The sequence below is a fragment of the Solanum tuberosum genome, unplaced genomic scaffold, assembly GCF_000226075.1.
Source record: "Solanum tuberosum cultivar DM 1-3 516 R44 unplaced genomic scaffold, SolTub_3.0 scf00059, whole genome shotgun sequence".
Lineage (NCBI taxonomy): Eukaryota > Viridiplantae > Streptophyta > Magnoliopsida > Solanales > Solanaceae > Solanum > Solanum tuberosum.
This window is the reverse complement of record NW_006238983.1, coordinates 453,993-460,607: the sequence shown is the minus strand read 5'-3', so window position 1 is coordinate 460,607 and position 6,615 is coordinate 453,993. Positions and strand designations below refer to the sequence as shown.

Below are 6,615 nucleotides of genomic sequence, written 5' to 3'. Positions count from 1 at the left end.
AACTTGAAAAGTTGACTTTGGTCAACCTTATTGGAAGTCGTGCTCAGATGAAAATTCTGACAACTAGTTTAGTTTCGAATGATACTAGGTGTGGGACCCACTTTTCATTGAAGCAATCTTCAAATGGAAATTCCGCCTTCACCGTTGAGTCCGAAATATCGTTTCCAATCAGATTCCATATATGGTTTGTATTTTTTCCGACTCCGAACGAGTCCGAAACATCGAAATTTAAGTTTGAAGGGTTGTAGAATTTTGACGCGGCGGTGACGTGGCAGAGCCACGCGACGCCACGTGGCTGCGGAGGGAAATCTGGAAATTTCCAGATTTTAGGACGATTTTCGTCCATTTTTTCCCTCAACTTCAACATAAGATTTCTCCTTCATTTTGAGTCCAAATTAGGTCCTTCAAAAGGCTAACTTCAAGAGAATTTCGTGGGGAATCTAGCGGTGATCTCAGAAACGCGAGGGGAGGCTTCGTTTGAGGTAAGGAATCGATTTTAGCCACTGACAGGGTGATTGCCGGATTGAATTGTTGTTGAATTTTGAAATGTGAGATCTTGATCATCTTAGGTCCGTTTTGAGTCATTCTTGTGGCTAACTTGTAGAGTTTTTCGCAAGAATCGTCGTGGTAAAATCTGTTTGGGTTGAAAGGGTCTCGTTTTCCCAGAATTTGGTGATCAAGGGACTGCCCATTTTAATTGTTGTGGCTGATTTGCTATGTTTTAGGCATCTGGTTGTGCTAAATTTTGGGGTATTAGTTTAGTAAGGTATTTGGGACGTTTCCACGGATTCGTTTTCGAGATTCCAATTGTGGGCTCCACAATCCTATTTTAGACCCGATTTTGGGTCCGTCTCCGAAAACTATAATTTTAGTGTCAATATATTAGTAATGACGAGGTGATTAACCTGTTGTTAGTGGGGAAGCATTTGGAGACCGTTCGGAGGGGAAAAGATCCGGTACCGTGAGTTGGAGCACGCGTGATCGGCTTTCAGGTAGGCTATGGCTTTCTCTCGTGAGATTGAGCATGTTTAGGCATTTGTTTATTGATTTGCTTGAGTATGGCGTGGGTCGGGTGTCGAGCATGCTAAATTTCAATAATTTCTGCCTTAGACCTTATTTCGGGAAAGTGTTGGATTATGACAGCATGTCTCTTGATATTATTGAATATCCATAACTTGTGGTGTATATGATAATATTGATTTAAAGTATGTTTGGCCTTAGTCTAGGCTTAGACTAGTGTTGCCATAGACTTGCGAGATTTCGGATGTCGTTGAGCAGTAGAACTTCTTCCGACGTCGTTTCGGACGGTCAGCTCCTTGTAGACTGATATAGCAGACTTGAGTCTGATAGATTGAGCCTTAGCTAGGCGGTAACTCAACTTATGACCTTGTATCTATAATGCCCTGTTTTTTATCGGTTATAGTACCCGGTTAAAGTCCGTGGTCTAGCTTACTGACTATTGGATACTTCCTCGGCGATTTGGGGTATATGAGGGTCGGACTAAAATGATTATTTGAGGTTATCAGTTTGGTGATATTTCCCGCGACGTATGGTTGGATATTGATTCTTAGCTACAGTACCCGGTTAGAGTCCGTGGTCCAGCTTACTTATGTCCAGGCTTAGCTACAGTACCCGGTTAGAGTCCGTGGTCCAGCTTACCTGTGATCTGGTTTTAGCTACAGTACCCGGTTAGAGTCCGTGGTCCAGCTTACCTGTGATCTGGTTTTAGCTACAGTACCCGGTTAGAGTCCGTGGTCCAGCTTACCTGTGATCTGGTTTTAGCTACAGTACCCGGTTAGAGTCCGTGGTCCAGCTTACCTGTGATCTGGTTTTAGCTACAGTACCCGGTTAGAGTCCGTGGTCCAGCTTACCTGTGATCTGGTTTTAGCTACAGTACCCGGTTAGAGTCCGTGGTCCAGCTTACCTGTGATCTGGTTTTAGCTACAGTACCCGGTTAGAGTCCGTGGTCCAGCTTACCTGTGATCTGGTTTTAGCTACAGTACCCGGTTAGAGTCCGTGGTCCAGCTTACCTGTGATCTGGTTTTAGCTACAGTACCCGGTTAGAGTCCGTGGTCCAGCTTACCTGTGATCTGGTTTTAGCTACAGTACCCGGTTAGAGTCCGTGGTCCAGCTTACCTGTGATCTGGTTTTAGCTACAGTACCCGGTTAGAGTCCGTGGTCCAGCTTACCTGTGATCTGGTTTTAGCTACAGTACCCGGTTAGAGTCCGTGGTCCAGCTTACCTGTGATCTGGTTTTAGCTACAGTCGGTACTCATGCTACGCTCTGTATCTATTTTGTGATGCAGGTCCGAGAACTAGTAGCCAGCGTTGATCGAGCTTGGAGTAGACTTATCCGGAGACGGGGGTGAGCACATGGCGTTTTGTACTATTTCAGTCTCCATCTGTATATATAGACTTGTCTTTTTCCTTTCGAGACAGTCCAGTTGTTGTTGTCCAGTTTTGGGACTTGTACTCATTTTGTAGTAGCTCTGTACTGGTGACTTCCAGGTTCTGGGAGGGATCTTTATTTGTATATATGTTTTTGGTTTGATTCCGCCTGTTTATATTGTTAATTTCCTACTCTTGTTTAGTTTCTACCCTCAGACCCATTACTTGTTGTTCCGGGTTACGGGTTGGCTTACCTACTGGTGGGTTATAGTAGGTGCCATCATGACTTGATAAATCGGGTCGTGACAAATTGGTATCAGAGCCCCAGGTTCGTCGGTCTCACTTGTACAGAGCTAATGTCTAGTAGAGTCCTGCAGATCGGTACGGAGACGTCCGTTACTTATCTTCGGGAGGCTACAGGATGTCTTTAGGAACGTGTCGCTTTTGTATCACTGTCGTGCATTGTGTGTCTTATCGGTTTCTGAAAATCTTACTTGTACCACTCTTTTATAGGGATGGCTCGCACGCGTGGTAGGGCCCTAACTAGGGGTAGAGGCCGACCTCGAGGTCGTGCTAGAGTTCCAGCACCAGCAGCTCCAGCACAACAGCAGCCGATGGGACCGGGACCAGCCCAGCTACCGCCCGAGCCTATGGCAGCTCCAGATATACAGGCGATGCTCGTACAGATAATAGCTGCCATTGGGGGCATGCAGCAGGCCCCAGCTCCAGCCGTTCCAGTACCGCAGGGCAAGCCTACACCAGCGGGACCGGTTGTTCAGCAGCTAGAGGCACCGGTTGTTCAGCCGGACGATTTGGAGGGCGTCATGCCACTACGGGAGCAGAAGATGCTCGCGGTATTCCTTAGACTATAACCGCCGAGGTTTTCTGGGGCAGTTGGGGATGATGCCGACGAGTTTTTAGTAACTTGCCGAGAGCGGCTACAGACTTTTGGTTTAGTGGGGTTGAGAGGAGCAGACTTCACCGTGTACCAACTAGTCGGTCCCGCCAGGCAGTGGTGGCGTACATACTTAGAGACCAGGCCAGCTGGGTCTCCACCGGTCACATGGACGGAGTTTTCAGAGGCCTTCTTGGCCCGATTTATTCCCAGGAGCATCAGAGATCAGCTCAGAGATCAGTTTCCTCGGTTACAGCAGGGCTCCATGACAGTATCAGAGTATGAGGCCCGATTCCACGAGCTCTCCAGGCATGCCGCCATGATATTACCTACTGAAGGGGGAGAGGGTTCGTTGTTTTGTTCGGGGTTTGAGACTACAGTTGCGGATTGAGACTCAGTCTTTAGTCTCAGCGGGCCGCTCATTTCTGGATGTAGTGGACCATGCCCGCACTATCGAGCAGCTCCGTCGCGAGGCCCAAGGGGGCAGCGGCAAGAGAGCTAGACAGGAGGATAGCTATGATAGGCGCCGTTTCAGACCCCGAGAGTCTTATGATAGATCTCAGCAGAGGTTTCAGTCGGGTCAGTCTAGTAGCCCCTTCCAGGCCTCTCACCAGGCATCGGAGGGTGATCAGCACCACCATATTGGTTTTAGTGCCGGTCCTAGTCGGGGCCGAGATAGTTCACAGATGGGTTCTTCTGGCCGGGGTAGCCGACCTCCAGCTCTCAGACAGCTATGCATGCGCGAGCACCTCCAGCCAGAGGCAGAGGCCAGGGACAGGACCGTAGGGGTGGTCATCAGGGTATACGGGGTGGTCCCCGAGGAGGCAGGTTAGGGGGCAGAGCCGATATACAGGGTAGGGGAGTCCAGGCCCACTTTTATGCAGCTCCATCTAGAGCTGATGCTGAGACCTCGGACGATGTGATCACAGGTACAGTGTTATTATGCCATCAGCCCGCATCCACCTTATTTGATCCAGGCTCTACTTATTCCTATATATCTGTTTATTGTGCTCCTCGATTGAGTATGATCTCAGAGCTATTGGTTGAGCCGTTGCGTGTTTCAACCCCGGTAGTCGATTATTTAGTAGTGGATCAGGTATTTCGATCTTGTGTGGTGACTATTCAGAGTCGAGACACTAGGGTTGATCTTATTTTGCTTGATATGGTGGATTTTGATTTGATTTTGGGTATGGATTGGTTATCTCCCCACCATGCGGTCTTGGATTGCTACGCTAAGACCGTTACTTTAGCCATGCCTGATATTCCACCAGTGGTGTGGCAGGGCTCTTGTAGTCGCACACCAGTTGGGGTGATATCTTTTGTTCGGGCCCAGAGGTTGATGGCTAGCGGGTGTTTGGCTTATTTAGCTTATCTTAGAGATGTTCGTAAGGAAGGTCCTACCGTTGATTCGGTACCTATTGTTCGAGAGTTTACAGATGTGTTTCCTGCTGATCTGCCTGATTTCCCTCCTGATCGTGCCATTAAATTTCCTATTGAAGTAGAGCCGGGCACTAAGCCCATTTCTATACCACCGTACCGTATGGCCCCCGTAGAGCTCAAGGAGCTCAGTGTTCAGATTCAGGATCTCTTAGATAATATTGTGACGCATTCGGCGTTGGTTTGGGTTGTGTATTGATGCAGCAGGGCCGGGTTATTGCTTATGCGTCGAGGCAGCTTAAGTCGCACGAGCGCAACTACCACACTAATGACTTAGAGTTGGCGGCCGTGGTTTTTGAGCTTAAGATTTGGAGGCATTACCTGTATGGAGTTTGATGCGAGATCTATACTGATCACAGGAGTCTTCAGTACATCATGAGACAGAGGGACCTTCATTCGAGGCAGCGTCGTTGGAATGAGCTCCTGAAGCACTACGATCACTCTATTCTCTATCATCCGGGCAAGGCGAATGTGGTAGCAGACGCCTTGAGCTAGAAGGACGTGAGTATGGGTAGTCTAGCCTTCCTATCTGTTGAGGAGCGACCCTTAGCTTTGGACATTCAGTCCTTAGCTAATAGCATGGTTCGGTTGGATATCTCAGATTCTAGACGCGTCTTGGCCTTTATGGGAGTTCAGTCTTCTTTGCTTGATAGGATCCGTGGTTGCCAATTTGAGGATGATACCTTGGTGGCCCTTAGAGATCGAGTGTTAGCGGGTGATGGTGGTCAGGCTACCTTAGATCCTGATGGAGTGTTGAAATTTGCCGGCCGCATCTGTGTTTCGAGAGTTGGAGATTTGATACAGTTGATACTTTCTGAGGCCCATGAGTCTAGATACTCTATCCATCCGGGAACTACTTGTATGGAGTTCGATGTGAGATCTATACCGATCATAGGAGTCTTCAGTACATCATGAGCCAGAGGGACCTTAATTCGAGGCAGCGTCGTTGGATTGAGCTCCTGAAGGACTATGACCTCTCTATTCTCTATCATCCGGGCAAGGCGAATGTGGTAGCGGACGCCTTGAGACGGAAGGCAGTGAGTATGGGTAGTCTAGCCTTCTTATCTGTTGAGGATCGACCTTTAGCTTTGGACATTCAGTCCTTAGCTAATAGCATGGTTCGGTTGGATATCTCAGATTCTAGACGCGTCTTGGCCTTTATGGAAGTTCAGTCTTCTTTGCTTGATAGGATCCGTGGTTGCCAGTTTGAGGATGATACCTTGGTGGCCCTTAGAGATCGAGTGTTAGCGGGTGATGGTGGTCAGGCTACCTTAGATCCTGCTGGAGTATTGAAATTCGCCGGCCGCATCTGTGTTCCGAGAGTTGGAGATTTGATACAGTTGATACTTTCTGAGGCCCATGAGTCTAGATACTCTATCCATCCGGGAACTACTTGTATGGAGTTCGATGTGAGATCTATACCGATCATAGGAGTCTTCAGTACATCATGAGCCAGATGGACCTTAATTCGAGGCAGCGTCGTTGGGAGAGTAGGCACCAGAGGCATGCTGATCAGAGGCGTCGACCTTTGAGATTCTCTGTTGGTGACCGGGTATTCCTCCGTGTGTCGCCCATGAACGGCGTGATGAGGTTTGGGAGGCGGGGCAAGCTTAGCCCCAGGTACATTGGACCTTTTGAGATACTCCGGACAGTTGGGGAGGTTGCTTATAAGTTGGCCCTACCTCCAGTATTTTCAGCTATTCACCCTGTTTTTCATGTTTCGATGTTACGCTAGTATGTTCCTGTTGAGTCCCATGTGCTCCAGTATGATGCAGTCGAGTTGGATGATCGTTTGACATTTGTAGAGGAGCCAGTTGCCACTCTAGCCAGAGATGTGAGGAGATTGCGCTCGAGAGCTATTCCTGTTGTTAAGGTCCATTGGAGACATCGTCCAG

The 6,615-nt window shown here is 48.4% G+C and overlaps 2 long non-coding RNA genes across 2 annotated transcripts in view; both read left to right on the top strand.

Moving 5' to 3' along the window:
* The first annotated feature begins 192 nt into the window (after positions 1 to 192).
* Positions 193 to 2,454, top strand: LOC107060092 (uncharacterized). Its single transcript, XR_001473140.1, has 3 exons — positions 193 to 482; positions 916 to 992; positions 2,307 to 2,454. It is a non-coding gene; the product is annotated as an uncharacterized lncRNA (long non-coding RNA).
* Positions 2,455 to 4,095: 1,641 nt separating this feature from the next.
* LOC107060093 (uncharacterized) overlaps positions 4,096 to 6,615 on the top strand; it is a 75,050-nt gene continuing 72,530 nt past the window's right edge. Inside the window, exon 1 of the long non-coding RNA XR_001473141.1 lies at positions 4,096 to 4,212. This is a non-coding gene — a long non-coding RNA (uncharacterized lncRNA). The remainder of the gene's footprint in view (positions 4,213 to 6,615) is intronic.